A 19,979-nucleotide genomic window follows, 5' to 3' on the forward strand; every position below is an offset into this window, starting at 1 on the left:
AGGTGAGAGCATCTTCTTCACCTGAAAGTTTAGTCTTCTCCACCTGTGCAGAGCCTGGGATCTTGAAACAAGCAGTCTGCATAGGTGCAAAGAGCTTCTGTTGTGCTTCCCTGAAGTCAGATTGCCATGTTCCTTGTGGGTATTTCTGCTTTGGCTCAGCAATTCACCAGTGTGCGTTAAACCGTGTGACCTAATGGGAGCATATCTGGAGTTGGAGAAGTCTGTGGACACTAGGCTGTTGACTTGTGTTACCAATACAGCCATCAGGCCTTGTGCCCTGTGTGACAGTGTAAACTGCTACAGCCCAGGCTGGCCTCCAACCCTGTCTCTTACAGGTGTGTGCCACCATACCTAACTAACCATTGTTGACTTGTGGTGTGTAAGGAGCCTCTGAACATTCCATGCACCTCAATACACAGGATTCTCACTACTCCTTGTTGTTTTCCCTGCTTCAGAGATGGCTGATATCCCCATTCCAGAAGATCCCTCCTTAACTCTCCAGAGAGTAGACTTAGCTTCCATGGGCACTTGGCAAATAAGTGGCAGAGTGCAGGCAGCTGGCCCCTTGTTCTTCAAAGTCAGCCTCCAGGCTGGGCTGACCAGCTGAACTCTTGTTTTGGGCTGGACACTTGCTGACTAATTCACAGCAGGGTAGACACTGCCTAAAACTTAGCGTCACTGTGCCCACTGTATGGATGAGGAAAGCAAGGCTTAGGGAGGTCGGCTGGCCCAATGATGCTCATCTAGGCAGTATCATAGCCAGAATTCAGCCTGAGAAGCCAGGAGCCCCCCCTCAACACAGATGGCAGTGTGGATCCTTCTTCATCTAAGATGAATTAGCTCTGAAAGTCTGTTTCCATCCTCCCTTACTTCTGCACCCTCTCCATAAAGAGATGGTGAGTTATCCGTTTCAAGGCTCCAGGGGACTGGGCTGGCTTTACTTCATGTATGGAAAGGCCTGTTTATTTTCAGAATGTATAAAATATGTAGTCACCCTCCGAAGAATGACATTTGGCATGCAGTTTGAGCATACACATTCCCATATTCCTAACCTTTTACTTTTTTTCCATGTTTTGGTGAAAATGTTCTCTGAATATGAAAATAAGTGTGCTGTCCATATCACATGCCAGTTTTCTCCTCAGATCCCCACTTGCAAACTCCTTTTTAAAGACATCCTAGATATTTAAGACTGTTTACTGACTCACTTCTTGTGGCTTCCTTCTTCCTCTTAAAGATAGTGATTACAGAGAAAATGAACGCTCAGAGCCCCAAGGATGTCATAATGTGACCCCAAACCAAAAAAAATCCCAAAACCTTCCCTGGCAATTATTTCCTTGAATAAATTTATGCATCCTTTACTCCCTTAATCTCTAATTTTCTGGATATTTAAAAATAATGTTTTATGCCACCAGGCTGTTTTGAGATGTTACCTTTAAAGGAACAGAAAAAAATATATGAAAATTGGGGCTAGAGAAATGCCTTAGTGGTTAAGAGCACTGGTTGCTCTTATAGGGGAACCTGGTTCTCTTCCCAGCATCCACATGGAGGCTCACAACCAGCTATGACTCCATCAGGGGACCCGATGGCTTTTCTGGCCTCTACAGGCAACAGGCATACGTGGTACATATATATACATGTACCAAGGAAATGCTCATACACATAAATAATAAAATGTGAAAATAGAGAACCCTTTAACTGTGCTAAGACTACTTTCTCTTAGTACTTTTGCAATTCTTTTTGTACTCTCAGTACCCCCACCTCTGTGTGTGTGTGTCTGTCTGTGTATGTGCTCCTACTATTCTCTCTGTACTCACACCCCCCCCTCTCCTTGTGCTCTACCTGTTCTCTCTGTACTCTTGGTATAGCATGCTAAGAACAGCCTAATCACACCTCTCCAGATGACCAGGCCTTGGTTTGTAGCACTTGCTGGTTTTGTAAGGAAAATGCTCCCACACGTCCTGTTTTAAGTATAAACATGATATCACTGAGCACAGACCCATGAAGAGGGACCTCCAGCACATCAGCGGGGCAGCGTCCTCGTGCATAGTTATGTTTGTTGTTTTCAGTGCGTAGTCTTGAAAGAGGTTTAAAGATACGGAATGCCTCATGATCCACTGTAGGTGTCCACATGTTCATTCTGTCTGGCATCCTCCATAGTGAAGGTGTGGTAGTCTGGAAAAGCACACTGGTCAAGTGTGCTTCTCACGCACTCACGTGTTGATATTCAGCCTCCACTGTGCTGCACTGAGGTGGTGGAGAGGTGCTCAGACTAGCATGGCCTCAAGAGGTGACCATGTTTAGGTAGGTCATAGCCTGGACCCCATGACAGAATTCCAGGGCCATTAGCAGACAAGAAGGGGCACAGAAGAATGGCACATGTGTGATACCCTCAACCTGCCCTGCACCTCCTTGGAACTGTCACTGGGTGCAGCCCCTGACCTTGGACTAGACTACAAGCTGAGGCTTTCTTTAAAATTAGATTACTACATTGTAGTGATAGAAAATGGACCACGACAGAAGGTCTCTTGGCTGAATTCTTTCATCTCTTATCTGCCTGAAAATATATTTGCTGTGCTTTAACTTTGGAAGACAGTGTGTTCCTTAGCCTCCTTGTCACTGTGACAGAGCACGTGACATAAACAACTTCAAAGGAGGAGAGGTTTACCCTGTGCTTCACCAGTCTGTGTCCACTCTGCTCAGGCAGCACACTTTGCTGGAGGAGTCTGTGCCGACGGAGGCGGGGAGTGGAGCGGGGCTGTGGACCATGGCCGTGGTATTATCCCTTGGTGGTTTTGTAGGCTTTCCTTCTCTGTCCCCTGGCTGTCAGGATACATACAGGTCACTCTGTTCTGCCATGCCCTCCAGTCCATAATGGACTGAGTCTTCAAAACTGCGCCAAAATCAATCTTTCTTCACTTTGTTTGTTTGTTCCTGGCAAATGTTTGGCCACAGCAATGATAAAACCAATGCAGAGAACTGGAACTAGCAGTGAGGTCATTGTTGTGACAGTGGCCTGGCCATGTGAACCAACAAGAGTATGGAGGTGCAGAGCAGAGACGTAGCTGTGGGAGAAATGTGGCCCTGGAGCTTTCCATTGGAACAGGGGCTCTCCTGAGCCCCCCCTCCCCCCAGGGAAGACTGTTCTCTTGAGGTCTTGTGGAAGTTATCACAGCTGCTCTGCTTCAAGGTGGCACTGGCCATGTTCAGCCTGGAAGACAGTTTCTCGATGGCCAGCAGTGTCTGAGAGTCTGCGGCCTGTAGAGGCGTGCCTGCAGTGCCTGCCTTTGCCTCTCACCCTCCACCTCCTTCCATCATTCATCTCCTTGTCCACATTTCCTCTTTTTACTACATTAAAGGCTCACCTTGTTGACCTCCCTTTTAACTACCTCTTTGAAGACCTCATTTCCAAATACTGTCATAGTTTGAAAACTTGAAGGTTTAAGATTTCACCATACCCCCTTTAGAATGAGCCCATAACAAATGCCAAATTGCAATCCATTGCCATCTTAATGGTTCTCTCTCAGTAAGTCGTCTGTTGGGATAAGAAATCAGGAACTCAGAACTGTGGAGTCAAAGGATGGCATGGCTGGGTGCCACTTAGGTCACAAGGCCTCCCTGCATGACACTTTGAGCTGTGATGTGAGTGTTCAAACCTTAATGGCTCTGGTTGGTGAACTAATGTGAAAATCATTCATAAGTTGGGTGTTGTCTTCTGTCCAGGCCAGTCACCAGCTGCGTTTGGAAAGTGTGTCCTTTTCCCCTGACATGCATGCAGATACAAGAAGGCCAAGATGGCCTGGTGCCAGCAGACCAAGCTCAGTGTTGTCTTGGGCCCCAGTGACATAGCAGCTGACCCAGGTGTTGCTATGCAGTGGGCCCTGGAACCTTGTGCTGCACCAAAGTGCCTGTGTGACATGAGAGGTCTTTATGGAGGGCTGACTGCGCCCCCCCCCCCCCACTTTGTAGACTGAGGTGACACAGCAGAGCCTCAGGTGCTAAGATGTTTCTAAAATGGAAGTGAGCAGTGAGTTCTGCACAGGTAAGGAAAGTGGGAGATTGGTAGCCCCCACAGTCAACTCTTCATCAGGGTGGCCTGAGTGAGGCTGCACATTATCATTCTAAGTCTGCAGATAGAATGGGGGCAGTGTGTTTCAGTTGCATAGCATGCTGAGGTGAGAGTCATCCTTTTGCCTGCGGCTGCTCAGAAGGTTGGCAGGACTAGCACTGGCACCTTTGTCAGGTGGCAGGGTCAGCTGGTAGCATGAGCCCTGTCAAGCTACATCCACCGGCATCCAGAAGAGAGGTGTAGTGTGCTGTCTCTCTGCCTCAGTGAGTCTTCAGTCTATCCCAGGGCTACCGCCCAGAGTCACCGACAAGGCTACTATTTGCAAGACTACCTCATAGTTGTCTGAGGAGCTGTCTTTCTAAGTCTCCTAGGCTGTAATGGTGACATACCACAGGCGGGCAAGTTAAACACGCAACTGTGATCTCTTGTGTTCTGAAAACTTGAGGTCAAGGGTCGCAAGTCATGCTCCTTCTGATGGGCCAGGGAGAGATTTGCCCCAGTACTGTCAGCTTCTGCTAGTTCATCAGCATGCTGACAGAACCCCAGGCCCTGTGTGATTCTACTCAGCACAAGTCTGCCCAGTTTCCACTTTCAAAAGGATATTAGTCATGGTAGAGTAGGCCTCACCTAATGTTACATGACCTCAGATTAACAAATTACACCTGCATGCTACTTACAAACAAGGCCACATTCGGAGATACTGGGGTCTAGCACTTGAACATAGGTGCTTTGTGAAAAATAATTCACCATATCCCACTGACATCCCAAAGGCAGTGGCAGTAAAATAACCTCACTATGAAGTTCCCATGACAAAGGAGTCCCTCTGCCAGCATTTACTGGTGTCCAGGTTAAGTACCAAAGCAACCTGTCTTCAGGCCACATGGACGCTCTGGGCTGGAGGTGTGGCCCCACACTTTGATCTCATGCTCCATCCATTCTAAAGAATGTTTTCTGTATTCGTTCTGTTTGATTGTTTCAGAAAGGTCTTACTATGTAGTCTAGGCTGGATTCAAACCTGAGATCCTCTTGCCAGAGTCTCCCAATGCCTGGGTCATTTTTACACTTTACACACACACATACAGGTTAGTGCTATACCTCCAGTCTATAAGTTATATAATATCTACAAAATAGATGGCAGCCTAATTGATAAAGGTGAAGTAAACAATAGCAACTTGATTCTATCATTAGCTAATATCTCAAGGTCCTACCACCCTTGGGGTGAAGTTTCCCATTAATAAGGATGTGGTTTTAAATTTCTAATGACCTTCTGGGTAATTTGGTGGGGGCAGACTGCTTCTTGTCAAACCCAATTAGACTGTTGGCATTTGTCACATCGTTGGTGATGATCTGAGGTGTAAATCTTCCCTTTTTGTTTGTGAGTGCTCATTTAGATTAGCCTCATTGTAAGCTACTTGTCCATTTTTTGAAAACTAGTTTAAACTCATTCCTAAGACATCATTTGAACATACCTCTAGTCACTTGGGATGTGTCAAGGATGAAGCGAGAAGGTTCACCTCAGCAAACCACCAGGCACACACAGTTGTATATATATTGCAAGCTGATGAGGGCAGATGGAGGGACATGGGTCTGTGAGGGGTCACCCTGTCTCCCTCCCCCAGGACTGTGAGGCGTAGTGATGGACAGTCCACTTGAAGACAAGTCCATGTGTTAGATGGTGGCTGATTAACTTAGTATGGTTTGTCTCTCTGAGGCAAACAGTTCTAAATGGAATGTATTCCCATGTTCATCTCCCTCTTCAGACTGACCATAGGCATCTAAATCTCACCTCTTCACTGATTGGTTCACGGCCCCAGTGCCTATCTTGTTATTGTGCACAGCTGAAGTTAAACCATTCTTCCCAAACACGTGGAACATGAGTTTTAGCGCAAGAGACAAGATTGAAACTGCATTTAAGATGCTCTACTCAGAATCCCCTTGTGAGCAGAGGGCAGGCTATGTGTGGCAGAAAGCATCAGCATGAATTGGCTGTCTCCCCTTACCCAGCCTGATTTCCTTCCCCCGGTGGGCAGCACAGGAGGGTTGCATTTGATAACAGTGAATCAAAGTGTCCCCACACAGTGACAGAGCGCATGAGTACCCATAAATCACAGGGTACTGGCTGGACTCCTTGGGTCTGAGGATGAGAAAGGAGATATGAAGTCTCAGCCTTCCTTGGGGCCAGGCTACCAGTAATGGGCTTTGAGGCAGCATTTATCCAACATCTGGCTCCATAGCAGATATGGAAAGCAGAAGTGGTTTGTCAGTTTCTCTGTGGCCTTTAGAGCTAGCTGCAGCCTCCATTCCAGAAGGGCCCTTCTCAGCACGTGGAGGGAAGAAGGAAGTGAGGCTTCTTTGTATGTCCACACAAGGGTTGGCCTCTCTATTCGTTCTTGTTTATGGGGACTCCGAAGGTTGTCTGTGTTTCAGGAGTGTTTGCTTACCATAAGCACGTAAGCCGAGCTTAAATCAACTCTCCAGCACTTGGCTTTACAAAATAAAATGCATAACAATAACTACATGGAAACAAGTCTTGGTTAAGTCTGTTGCCCCATAGTTACCTCTTTTAAATAAGCCTGTTGGTTTCAACTGTCCAACTGCACAGCACTCGAAAACACCTGGCTGACTTTTTGAAGATGAATTTCTAAGAAGCCTGAAAACTTGCTGACTTCTCCAGCTCACAGGGCAGGTGTTGCCTGAGGAAGGGAAGAGCCTTCCTGTCCATGTTCTGTTGTCACTCAGCTCTCCAGGGCAAAGTGTTCATTGATTATTTTTGCTTAGGTTTATCCATTGGACGAGGTTTAGTCACTAAAGGTGAATTATTGTGGACTGAAGGACTGAAAGTAGAGTCACATTCAGGAAAGTCCCTTAGCTCTCACAGGACAGTGACTGCATCTGTGGACACAGCTCCTGGAATATAGTTGACAGGCCCCTCTCTTCATTTACTGTTACAACCTATCATGGCTGTTCATACCCAAAAATAATACTTCTGTTAGAACATACACCCAAATATTATTTAAACTTTTGAAAGGAAGAAGTTGTGTTTCCTGCCACAGCACAAGTGGACCCTGAAGTACCAAGTGAAGTACCATGCCAGTGAAAGAAGCCAGGGGTAAAAGGACACAGCCTGCAGGATTCCACTGGCAGGTGTAGTGCAGTCCTATTTTTAGATTAGGAAGTGGAATGGAGCAGTGTGGAGAGAACAGGGAGGGAGTGTTCAATGTGCAGTCTTGGATGCTTAGAGTGGAAAAGGCCCAACTTTGTCTCTGCGCTGTGAACACACTCAGCACTCTAGATCACTTGAAAATGGCAAAAGTGGTCAGTTTCAGCTTCTTACCATATAAATGCATAAGGCCATCACAGCAAAGAGGACCCTGCCCTGTGGCAATGGTTTGGTGGCTGAGATGCTAAACAGTACTACCATTGACTCAGCAGATCTACCCCCAGGTATTTACCTAAGGGGATTCAAAACAAAAGATCAGACAAAGCCTGTCGGTGGATGTTTGACGCACCATTGTTGATAAGCACTAAAAGGTCTTAGTACTCTACATTTCTGTAACTAGACTCCTGTAACTGATGGATTACAGAGCAATGCTTTGTTTTGGCTAATGGTTCTGGAGATTTATAGCTGGGGGCACCGCATCTGGTGATGGCCTTTGCTAAGTCACAAGGTGGCACAGTGATCACATGGCAATAACAGGAATGTGTCTGCATGTGTGTGTGTGTGTGTGTGTGTGTGTGTGTGTGTGTGTATGTGTGTGTGTGTGTGTGTTTTGTGTTTCATGCCATGGAACATCTGTGGAGGTCAGAGGGCAACTTGGGAGACTCAGTTTTCTTCCACAGCGTAGGTCCCTGGCTTCAGTCTTTGGTTGCAGGGCTTGCAGCAAGCATCTTTACCTGCTGAGCCGTGTCACAGAATTTCCATGGGAAAGTATGGGGATTAGTGCCAGGTAAGGGGACAGGACCGCTTTGGGGTCCTTCTGAAGAGCAGAATCGTGCTGTTGACACTGGGGTGAAGCCTGGATCACTTCTCCTACCTGTCTCTCCTTGTCCCTCCCTTTTCACACAATGCCACCATCTGAGCACATGGCTCCCCAAGGCTTCCTCGCTGCTGCTGTGGCTCATGGTCAGGCATCCACTTTTCAAACAGGACCACTTTTGGTGTGCCATTAATTCAAACCTAGAAGGCTTATTAGCTTATGCTTTGCTGAATAGACTTATCAACACAACAGAGAAAAGGAAAACATGACTGACTGGCTGGCCAGGTTTCTGAAGAGTATGTGTCGGTGTGGCCATCACCTGCTTTTACCTCCAGAACCTGCATCTGTACACTGGTTTGTATCTCATTTCCACAGAGCTCTGGGAAATGGAGTACAAGGTTGTGGTGCCATGACAGTCACCTGTCTGGGTAGAACTAAAATCTTTTCAGCACCTTAAGGATCCTCTGTTTTCATATTCTGAAGTGTTGCCATTTTGTGGAAGCCCAGGACAGACTGTCAAAACAAGTGGAAACAGTAAAATGAGTCAGAATGCTAGATTACCAGTAGATCAAAAGAACACAATTCATAAAGAACACTAAATGTTTGTAAATAAATACCAGTGGCAAACAAATACAAAATAAGGACACACTTCTCTTGCATTAAAAATAAAAAGATAAGCAAGGCTGGGGAGATGGCTGTCTCCATCTAAATGCAGAAACATATCAGACTGCCTACAAATTGAGCATGACTTGAACTTGAGTCTCCTTCCCGCTTCCCAGGAAGCTCTCTCTGTCCCTCACATCCTGAGTGTCAGGAGAAAGTCCCCTCCTCACTGAAAACAAGGCCACAGCCTCACCCACATACAGCTCATACCTGATTGTTGTAGTTCTGCCTTCCCAGATAGCCTTTCCTCCGCTTTCCTTGGATGAAGGTGGTAGAGCTGGGGTTCACATAAGTACCTGTGCTGTCCTCTGTCATAGCACTGTCCTGATCATGGCTGCTACTCTACTCAAAAGCTCCTGGATCTGCTTCTGTCATATCCTGCTGTGTCAGCCACCTGCCATCCTGTCATGCTGAGAGTGAGTTCTCCATGGATACTCACAGTTATGCAGTCTGGATCCTTAGAGCCAAAAGACACACCACCAAGATGGCTTCAGTATGTACCGAGGCATTCCAGGCCACCGTCCCTCCCCAGATACATCCAGAGTAGATGAAGAAAGACTTTATCCTTCATCCCTGAGACTGCTGCTGGTGTCTGCAGTCAAGGAGAGCTGTATCCCTATCTCCAGAGAGAGGAGTGTCACCAGAGCCCTGTGGAACATCAGCCACCCTCTTTTCAGGGGGAGGGGGTGCTCCTGGGAGGATCCCACTGCATGCACTGATGACGCCTGGTCCTCTGGACTCCACCTTCTCACTGTGGGAATTGAGGCTCGAGGGGCTGCTGCTACAGGATCACCGGCCTGGCTTTTATTCCTGTTTGTCTGGAAATGGTGGTTGTTTTCCATGAAGTGTAGAGAAAAGAGAGGCCTTAGATACTTGTTCTCTCTCCCTCTCTTTCTCTCTTCTCTCTTAAATCTCTTAAATGTGTCTACTGGACCTGCAGTGTGTTTCTCCTTTACTCCCAGGGCACTTGTTGGGGGAGCCTCCAGGGGTACACATACCCCAGCCTGTGCAGTGTACACTCTGAGAGGCAGACCCTGCTTCATGAGACGGTTGTAACAACTTCCTCCTGGACTTCTGGATTTGCAGGGTCTCTCGAGGGGAGAAAGAGGCAGACACAGGAGAACCATCCACAGAGTAGCATTGAAAATGTTTTCTGTGGAACTGTAATCTGTTTTGTGAAGTATGTCATTCAGCCTATTGAATTTATAATTACATGGCATCCTCCCTGAGCCTTGGAGGATGAGAGGTTCAGAAGATGGTCGTGGATCTTAAACAAGCAATCCAGCCTTGTTCAGAAAGTCCCATGACCAAATAATGGCAAATGTATGTTATATTCAGACTCTAGTTTGTTTGTTTTTTGTTTTGTTTTGTTTTTTTGTTTGTTTGTTTGTTTCATCCTCACACCCTACAGTGAAGCTGATGTGGCTTCATCTTATGGTTGTGGAGTTCACCCAGAAAGGCAAATGTCATGTTCTCAGATCACACTGAAAGAACGGACAGAACTAGGATTTGTCTCTGAATGTCTAATTGCAGAGGAGATTGCACACCGCCTCTGTTGTGGTGACTTTGGCTTTTTTCCTAGGGACATCGGGCAGGTTATTGAGGAGAGGGTGTGGGGGCTTGAATAAGATTGCATCCCTGAGCACTGGTTTCCAGCTGAGATCATCTCAGAAGGGGGCACTTCTGTGCTTTCCACCTACTCTGAATGTCAGCACTAAGCTTTGCAAGGCACTGGGGCAGTGAGTTGTACACGTGTCAATGCGAGTGCCGTAGGCTCTGTGGAAGAATTTTGCTGTCGGCAGCTAGTGCGAAATGACAGTCCACACAGGAACCAACCAGTCAAGGACCTGAGACCCTGTACTCCCAGACTGCACTCAGTGGTACACAGGTGGACACCCTGATTTCAGAGACTGGAGATCCCCAAGGCTGTTGGGAAGAAAGTAAATCAGGAAGGAAAAACACAGATGGGGGAAGTTTGAGTCAGGGTAAAAACTGATGACTCATTGCCGCTGAAGCTTGTGGTGACCCTAGGTGGAAAAAAACTAAAACTTATAGAAGGGCTCGTACCAGTGGGGCCACAATCAGAGACAGCTGAAGAATGTAGAGTTTTCCCTGGGCCAGAATCTGCTCTTTAACGGGCTGTAGATGGGAAAGAAAGGCAGACTGTCCGGCCCTGGCAAGGCACAGCCCATGTCAGGAAGGGAGTGGAGGGACTGGAGCTGGGCAGCCAGCATCTCTGGAATCCCCAGGGTTCTTTGGGGTAGTTCCGACCTTGCCTATGAGTGCAGATCCTTCCTCCTGAATGAGAGGCCTGAATAGCTCAAGCCAAGGAAGGGAAGGCCCCCCTCACCTCAGCCTCCCCTCCTGTCTCACAGGCAGTGTGCCAGGGAGACAGCTCACCTTGGAGTTTGAACTTGACTCTTGTTTACAATTTCTTCTTCGGTCCTTGACTACCTGTGATGCTAAATTAAACAACTTAGGGCCACATCGTCTATGAGAGCCAGAGTTACACATGGACCATTTTTGTCCTAAGCAAACAAAAGGAGTCCTGAACTCCCTGGGATTCTGGCCCACGGACCCCAGTTGTCTCTGGGGTCTTAGCCAATGACTGCTGGGTGGGCCCTGGGTAGATCACAAAACTTTGATAACTGTTTCCTTGTCTAGAGCCCAGAATTTTCACATGTGTCTTTTTCTTTTCTGTTTGTGGTGGAAAGAAAATGAGATTTAAAAAAAAAAAAATAAGAAGAAGAGTCTATAGTTTTACAAGCAGTCAGAGCTCAGCACATATTAGTTACTGTCCATATGTGAAGTTCCTGGAGGAGATTGGAAAGCACAAGTTGGTCTACAGAAAGCTTGCTGGCTGTTCCTTGCAGAGCTACCTCTCATGGGAGGCTAGTTTCCAGATGTTTAAAAATTATTCCACTCCAGGGTTAGACATGCTATAAAGTTTTTAACTTACAGAGGTTGGGATTTATTTACTGTGTGCCTGAGTAGTGTGCCTGCGTGTGTATACGTGTGCATCATGTAGGTGCTTGATGCCTGAAGGGGTCAGAAGGGAGTGTTGCATCAACTGGAACTGGAGTTACTGATGGCTGTGAACCTCCATGTGAGTTCTGGGAACCAAACCCAGGTCCTCTGCAAGAGCATGAAGTGTGGGTAACATTGGAGCCAGCCCTCCAGCCTCTTGCTGTTACAGTTTCACAGAAAATTGTTGTGCAGTATTTGTACAGAGCACAGGAAGTTGATGCTGCACCCTGTGGTGCGTTAGTCTTTCCTCACAGGGTTGCCTTTGTAGCTGTACATTTTCTTCACACCCAAACAATGCACCATTTGTATATTGCCAATTGCTGCAATCATCTTCCAAACAGACACGTGGCAAACACAGTTTGGCAAACCGTCCCTGAGAAGTAGAGCCAGGTGGATAAGTCCCCTCTTCAGTATCCAGCATAGAAGGTGTTATGATTCAGCAGTCTAATGAGGGAAAAATGAAGGCACATGATAAAATACACAGCCACCGCCATCCAGACCTTTCTAATGAGATAGGAGCCTGATGTCACACATTTGTTCTTCTGCCTGAGTGTCCGGCTTGGAGTCTATGACACAATCTCCCTCTGGAAACGGCTGTGTTAATTAGTGGCTATAGCTTGCAGTCTCCCTTTACTGAAAATGCTCAGGACCTCTTGTGGATTTTTGTTTGTTTGTTTTTTTGTTCCTTTGTTCATTTGTTCAGCTGTGTACATGTGTGTCAGTATGTACATATGAATGCAGGTAACTGGAGGCCAGGGGCACCAAATCTTCTGGAGTTACAGGTGGTCATGAGCCACCCAGTGGCTCCCAGCAGTGTCAAACTCGGACCCTTGGGAAGGGCAGTTTATGCTCTTAACTGCAGAGCCATCTCTCCAGCCCAGGAACTCCTGTTTTTTGGGTTTACCTGGGTCTTCTAATGGTCAAACCTGCACGTGCTCCTTCCCTTGTGGGTGCTTCCTTTCTGCAATGCCCCAGGGACATACAGAACACATGTTTAACAGCAGCAAGTAGTGACCCAGGTAGGAGGGCCAGGTAGAGAGTGAAGGTCTGCTGTTCTGTACGTTGAGTGGCTCTTCTATAAGGAGTCATAGAGAAATGCAGGCCCCGTTGCCAGCAAGCTATTAATATCAAGTTATAAGGAAGGAAGATGTGTGAGCGTGCACAGGCGTGCACACACTCATGCATGTAGTTTAAGTAAGTTTCCATGGCTTTTATCATTAAATAATTTTGTATCTGAGAAGCTACAGAAACAATGTTTTCTCTCTGCCAGGCTTCTCACAAATGCTGCCTTAGACCAAGACTTTCAGGTCTTCTTGCTGCTTCTTAGCGGCAGCCATGGCAGCTGGAGGGGAAACTGGCTCAGCTGTGCAGGGCTTGTTTATCTGTTTAGCTCCACCACTGACGTGCCATCAGGGAACACAGAGTAGTGGCTGCCCCTACAGCGTCAGGACTCCGTGGCTGCCGTGGCTGGAAGCAAACCATATCCAGAGGACCTCTCCACATGTGGGACACTGTCTAGCGCTGTAGCTATGCGCGTCCATATGGGCTCTGCGGGCTCCTTCCCCACTGATGACCTTAGAGGATGGTGGGGAAACTTAACCTCAGAAAGGAGCTGGCATGAGTTCAGTCACTGGGCTCTGGCGTGAGCCATTACTGTGGCATCCATCCTGGGTGGAGTATGGCAGCTGACAGCCACCCTCCTACAGAAGTGAATGCTTAGAGTCGCTATGATGGAGAGGAGCTAGATTAAAAAGATGTCTATCTTGGTAACCACAGACTTCAAAGACTTTGCCTTGCACACTGGCTGTGATTTAACATTTTGGGGCCCATTCAGCCTCTTTTTCTCTCTGATTCTTCACGGATGACTTGTGATTTCTGTATTTCCCTGTCATACTCTTTTTGCCCATAAAAATGGTATGCCCTAATTACATGGCTATTGGCTACCATGCTTGCGAACACTGGCCACAAAGCTTACTTAGCCAGGGCAGTGTTGCTGTGAGGTAGACACCAAGCAGTCCTGGGCCAATGTGTGCTTCCCCCGTTGGAAAAATTAACAATGTTGTTTATCTCTGCTAAATCTGGGCAGGATGTATCAAGAGACATGCTGTCAGACCCAATTTAGAATCATCAGATTAACTATTACGCGTGACAGGTTGACATGTGCAGAAAGTGATAAATAGCTCATGTTGGAATTCCATGGCAGGCTTCTCATGGTTAGGGGCACAGGTGATGAGCTAGGCTGACATCTTCCCTGCCCATTGCAGCCTACTCTCCTCTTCCCATGGCGTCAGAGGACTGATTCTCCAGACCTGAACTTACCCACTCACTCTGAGATGCTTGTGTTCGAGCATTATTGTAGAAGGAGAAGGGTGCTGTTTACCTAGCTTTGACTCAACAGCTATTTTCAACACATATTTAGGGTGGTGGGTAGAGAGATGGCTCAGTGGTTACTGCTGCCCATCCAGAGAACCCAGGTTCAATTCCCACATGGCAGCTCACAACTATCTGTAACTCCAGTTCCAGGGAACGAAACATCTTCTAGTCTGCAAAGTCTCCAGGCATGGTACCCAGACATACATGCAGGCAAAACTCCCATAAATGTAAAATAAAGTAAAATAAAATAATTATCAAAGAATATTTGTTAGTAGCTAGGGCTGTAGCTCAGTGGTCAATAGAGTGTTTGCCTGGCATACACAAAGCCCTGGATTCAATCCCCAGCTCCACAAAAGCAAAAAGAAGACAGTTACCAGGTCCTCAGGACGTTGTGGTGGGTCTCAAGGTCAACAAATGTCACCTGGGACCTCAACTGACCTTCTCCACCTCAGGTAGAGTAGGGCCCCGTGGGTGGGATGTAAGGTTGCTGCCAGTCGGAGTCCCTTTTTTTCCATTTTCAAGCAGGAAAATGTGGAGCCTACTGAGGAGTCCCCCATGTAATGAGTGTTCCCTGCCACTCAGCCCTGAGACCCCGTGATTTTACCACTGACCATCTATCGGAAGGCTTGCCTCTTGCCCAGCTCTGGTCATTTCTGAGGACCAACTGCAGCCTCCCTGACTCCAGGACCACATCTCTGAGTACACTGAGCATGCCTGCTGCCTGGAGGGACTACTCTTGATGTCCAGCATCCCCTCCAACCCTGTGGCAGGGTGCAGCAGGGTGGGCGCATAGCTAGGGCAGGAAGGGTTAGGTGTTGTTAGCCTCAGCTCTGTGACTGTAGAAAGTCATACCGCCCCTTAGAGCCTGAGTTTCTGGGCCAGAAATGAAATAAAGTAAAAATCTCTCACGTGGAAAGATGCATCATTTTATGGTAGTGGTCACTAGTCATTCTCAGCAGTGAGTATGCATTGATGTCTTGTCAGCTGTAACCAACTCATCTACCCACAGCTCTCATGTTGTTCCCCTGAGAGGGGCTGGGACCACTTGAGTTGAGAGGAAAAAGGTACAGCAGTTGGCAAACAGCCCAGCCTAGATTTCCAGCCTGACTCACTCTTACCACAGCCTAGGCATTTTTCGCTGGCCAGGCCATAGGCTCCAGAGAGCCCAGCCTCCAGCCAAGACAGGCTGTGAACACTTTGTGCAGCAGCACCCAAAGCCAGCATCTTAATATGGTCCTAACAGGCACTTTGGTAGAGTTTCATGGTCAGGGGGTGCTGGGCATCAAGCAGACTCCTTCCACTGACCCATCTTAGAAATTCACCATGCACTGTAACATGGGGCCTGGCTAGAGAGGCCCTGGCCTCAGAGAAAGCCACATAGCTCTGTTCACCCAAGAGTGCTGCTCTGCTGGTCAGCGCCTTCCAGCAGTATCACACCTGGGAGGTGATAGGACAGGTCAAGACCTTCTCCAACAGTGGTATCTACGTGGTATCTTGCCCAGTTGCCATATCCCTGTCTGGGTATCTGCTACATCTAGATCTTATACATCAGGTGAGAGCTATATGGCATAGACAAGACAGCTGTGCATCCCTGGTCCTGGCCCCCTGTTTGCCTTCCATAGCAAGCAACTCATCTCCATCTCTGGAGGGCCATGTCTGCATGTTTCAGCAGCAGACAGCCATTTGCAAGGTGTACTTCATGGTGCAACACCTCAGCAGCTCATGCTGCTACTGAAAGGCAGGCAGTCTGATCTGTTCCTAATGGCCAGAGAACACAGAAGGATCGCTCTTTCAGACTGCACTGCAGTTCAAGCCTGTCTAAGGGAAACATGATTCATGCACAAGTAGAAGTGCTGGCAATAAACATACCAATTATTTGTGTATCGATTTCTATTATAGAATGTTTCTAACTCCCATCCAAAGTCTTGTTTTCTTAAGGGGTTTTAACATTCTGCCATCTTGCTCCTATTGTCTGGAGCTCTTTCCCCAGCAAACACAAATTCCAAATTAGTGAAAGAACTAAGTTTGTAGTCTGTTGGAAAACTTTTCCTTCTGTTATGGACACACCACCCTGCTGTGCTACATAGTGTGTCTGATTACAGGTTCTGAGAACCTGTCATAGTGGTCATAGCCATTCTGTTGTCACAAAGCCACCTTGTGATAGCCTTGCAGTATAGGTGTGTCAGTCACTTTTTCCATTACTGTGACAAATGCCAGAGAAAACAAGTCAAAACGAGGAGTTATTTATTTTGGCTCACAATTTCTATTCATAGTCCTTGGCTCATTGAGTCTAGGCCCAAGGTGAAGCACAGCGTCATCACGGCAGGAACATGTGACAGAGACCACTTACTTGGGGTACGCAAGAGGCATAGAGGAAGGCCAGAAATGAGGGCCCATCTAAGGAGAAGCCCCCAGGATGTACCCCCAGTGACCTTCCTCCATCTGGCCTCCACATGTCACAGGATTCCAGAATCTCCTCAAATAGCACTGCCAGCTAGGGACCAAGACTTCATCAAAAAGCCTGCGGATGTTTCAGACAGCCCAGCAGCAACTTTACTGCAGTTCAGGTTTAAATTTTGAAGAGACTCTATGGCTAGAAGTCCAGGCTCTGATGACAAACCTGTACACTTGGATCCTGATTCTTCCATCACTGTTTATGTAGAAATAGATAGCTATTTATTTGTTTGTTTGTTTGTTTATTTTGTGTGTGTGTGTGTGTGTGTGTGCATCTGTATGTCTGTCTGTCTCCCTGTCATCTGTCTGCAAGAGATAGAAAATGAAGTAGAATTCCTAAAGCTTTAGTGACCTGGGGTCCCAGCAATTCACCAAGACCTGAGAGACCAAAATTAAGTCTCTTGAGCCACCATCCTAAGGTTGTACATGCAACAGATACAGAGTCCTGTGACCAAAGTCTAGGTCCACTTCATCTGTACAGGATGAGATCAGTGCTGTGTTCCTGGCCTATGTACACACGAAGGCCGGGGGACCATGGCAGACAGGCACAGACATCAGTGAAAGACTATAAAGCCACAAGCCAGAGTGTTTCTGCTCAGTGGTGTCATTGTAGAAAAGAGCAAGCTGAGGCCTGCAGCTCAGAAGGTTGTACCTTCCCCTCTGCCTGGCTTTAACTGAGAGCCCAGTGTTGCTGTATACAGAATATGTGTGAGACTGCCCCTAAGTTTTCCAAACAATCCAGGGGAAAGCCCATGAGTCTCTATGCTTCCCAAAAGTTTTACCATCTTGTCTCTGCCAGGTCCATTCTGCTGTTTTAATGTGTCTGGTTAGTGACACAGAAACACAAGGGATACAGAGAGCAGAAAGGCCACTGTCACCAGACAGCCTGGTGAGCAGTACAGAGGGCTTGGAAATCTGCACCATTTTCACATTTCCAGGCTCAAATGCATGTGCTGATGAAATGCCACTGAGGTGACTGTCAGGGCCCTTAATCTTCCTTAAGGCAATGCTGTGTTTTTCTGTAGAAGAATGAATTTAAAAGTGGGGTGCTGTGAAGGTCCTTCCCCCAAGGATGCTCTTCATACTTAGAGAATGGGTTCCCTTTATAAAAGTTGAGAAATTAGGGGCCAGTGAGATGGCTTCGTTAGTAAAAGCACTTACCATGCAAACCTAATGAACTAAGTTCAGTCCTCAGAACTGGGCCCCCAAAAATTACAGGTGCAGTAACATCTGTAATCGCAGTGCTCCTATAGCAAGGTAGGAGGTGGAGACTAGAGAATCGCCCAGCAGCTCATGAACCAGCTAACCAGGAAAATCACAGAGCAGCCAAAGCAACAGATAGTGTGGAAAGAGAACCAGTTTCCAAAAGCTGTCCTGACCTCCCCACACACACCACACCACACACAATTCCTGCCTAACACACCATACGGTAATAACAAATCTTTTTTTTTTTTTAATTGACAAATAGAGTTCTGGAAGTCCTAGTGGTTCCTGGTAGAAGAGATTGGAGCTTCGATCGAAACTGAGGCAGAGAGCTGAGAGCTAAATGTACCTTTTCCTGGCCTGAGTGTTTGAGGGACAGGCTCTGTCCTTCAGTTAAGCAAAGGGCTCTCAAGTCTCCAGTGTGCTCCTTGCTGGCAGGGCATGAGTGCTAAGGGCTTCTCTCTAGAAGGCTCCTCACGCTCCTGCACCCAGGCATGTCTGTCAGGAAGCCATTGGCACATGCTCTAGGACTCTAGCTGCTGCTAAAGGCATCAGAGCCTTGTTCTACTCGTCCATTATGAATTATTGAATTGCATGCATATTTATAGAAACTTCCTAGTAGTTTAATAATTTATTCATCCCGTACGGCTCCTTTGGTCTGTTGCTTTTAATTGTTAGGGGAGTCTTTTTAGAGCTAACTCTACCACGTTACTCTCTCAGAATGACACTTCCAGAACTCTAAAATAGAATCCCACACACTTGTCCCTAGTTGGAAGCACCTGCTGCATAGCAAACAGGAAGGTACTGTACAGGAATCTGAGGTGTATTCCCTGCCCACACCCAGGGGTTTGATGAGTCTAGAAACAGCCGGGCTTTTCTCTTAAGTTCTGGAGATCAGTACACAAACGTTCCATATTCTACACTTGGATTTTGTGTAAGATGAGACAGATGAGGGGCCTAAAGAAGAATGCACTGTATATAAGAAGAAAAGAGTCTTCCATGCCTCAACAAGTGAGCCTCCCATTGGGGGGCATCTGTCTTCTCATTGTGGTCCAACACTCACAAGCAAGCCATTCCTCCCAGACTGTGAACCTCCCTCCCGCCCTTATGCTGACAAACAGATCCATGGAAATGGCTGTCTCTGTTTCCATGCAGGTAACTGATCCCAATAGTTGGAAGATATCCTCAGATAAGAAGGGAGTCTTTGGCGTTAGAGACTGGCTGTGGAGACAGAGCATACCAGATTTAGATTTTCAGTTGAAGACAAGGCTAGCACTCACGTGTCTTTGTCTTGAGAACAGGCCTTGGATGTAGTGGTCTGCTTCGCTTTGAGTTGAGTTTCTCATCATGGATGACATCACACAGTATAAAGACATCATTTTCCTTACATGATAAACTTCTATGCCATACTTTGATGCTGGTTACTGGGACTTTCAGAACCATTCCAGACTTTTAGGAACATATAACAAGAGTCCTATGAAGGAACCCAGCCATTGCTGGCCAGTGCCATGAGTTAGCATATGGCAGGGAGGCAGGGTTATTTCCTAATAAATTTAACTCAGTCTTTTGAATGTGACCATCAGTAGGCACACACTTTCTCCTTCTCTTCTTTGCTGCCCCCACCTCAGTCCTTATTCATCTCCTGGTCCCATCTGCATTTTTCAGTTCTCTGAAGAAATGCCTCTTAGGCTGAGCTCATTGCAGGAGGCAGAAAGTTGAGAGGAAGCTGGACGGAGAACCCATTAACTTGGGCTCTAGGGTGGCACCCATTGCCCATGGGTCTAGCTTGGCCAGATTGTTAGACAACAAAAATAAAGTCACACATCTCCAGTCACTCTTTCCCAAGCCTTTGAGGCAGTCACTGCATAAGTAACTGCTTATATTTCTAAGAAGTGAGCAGGGGTTAGCCACCCCCAGCTCCTTAGCTCACTCTGTGCCACTGAAAACCTGCGCTAAGCTTAATGTCACTCTCTGATGATGCTCTTAGCGTCTGAGGAGCATCAGTGTATGTACCAGGCAACATGCTGGGCACTGGATGGACAACAGGCTCCCCACAGTCCTTGACCTTCAGAGGGAGGCAGGATGTAGAAACCTCTGTCAAATTTTGGTTAAGTGGGAGGTTCTTGTGGAAACACAGCTGGCAATGCATGAGCTCTACCCTTGGGGAGTCAGGGAAAATACTGGAGAGGTAGCATGTGTGGCCACCTTTGACGTTG

General features: G+C 47.1%; 1 protein-coding gene across 1 annotated transcript in view; it reads left to right on the plus strand.

Moving 5' to 3' along the window:
- Dap (death associated protein) overlaps nt 1–19,979 on the plus strand; it is a 57,915-nt gene that overhangs the window by 13,357 nt on the left and 24,579 nt on the right. The gene's annotated exons all lie outside the window — the stretch shown is intronic.

The sequence above is a fragment of the Psammomys obesus genome, unplaced genomic scaffold, assembly GCF_907164565.1.
Source record: "Psammomys obesus unplaced genomic scaffold, mPsaObe1.curated_primary_1811, whole genome shotgun sequence".
Lineage (NCBI taxonomy): Eukaryota > Metazoa > Chordata > Mammalia > Rodentia > Muridae > Psammomys > Psammomys obesus.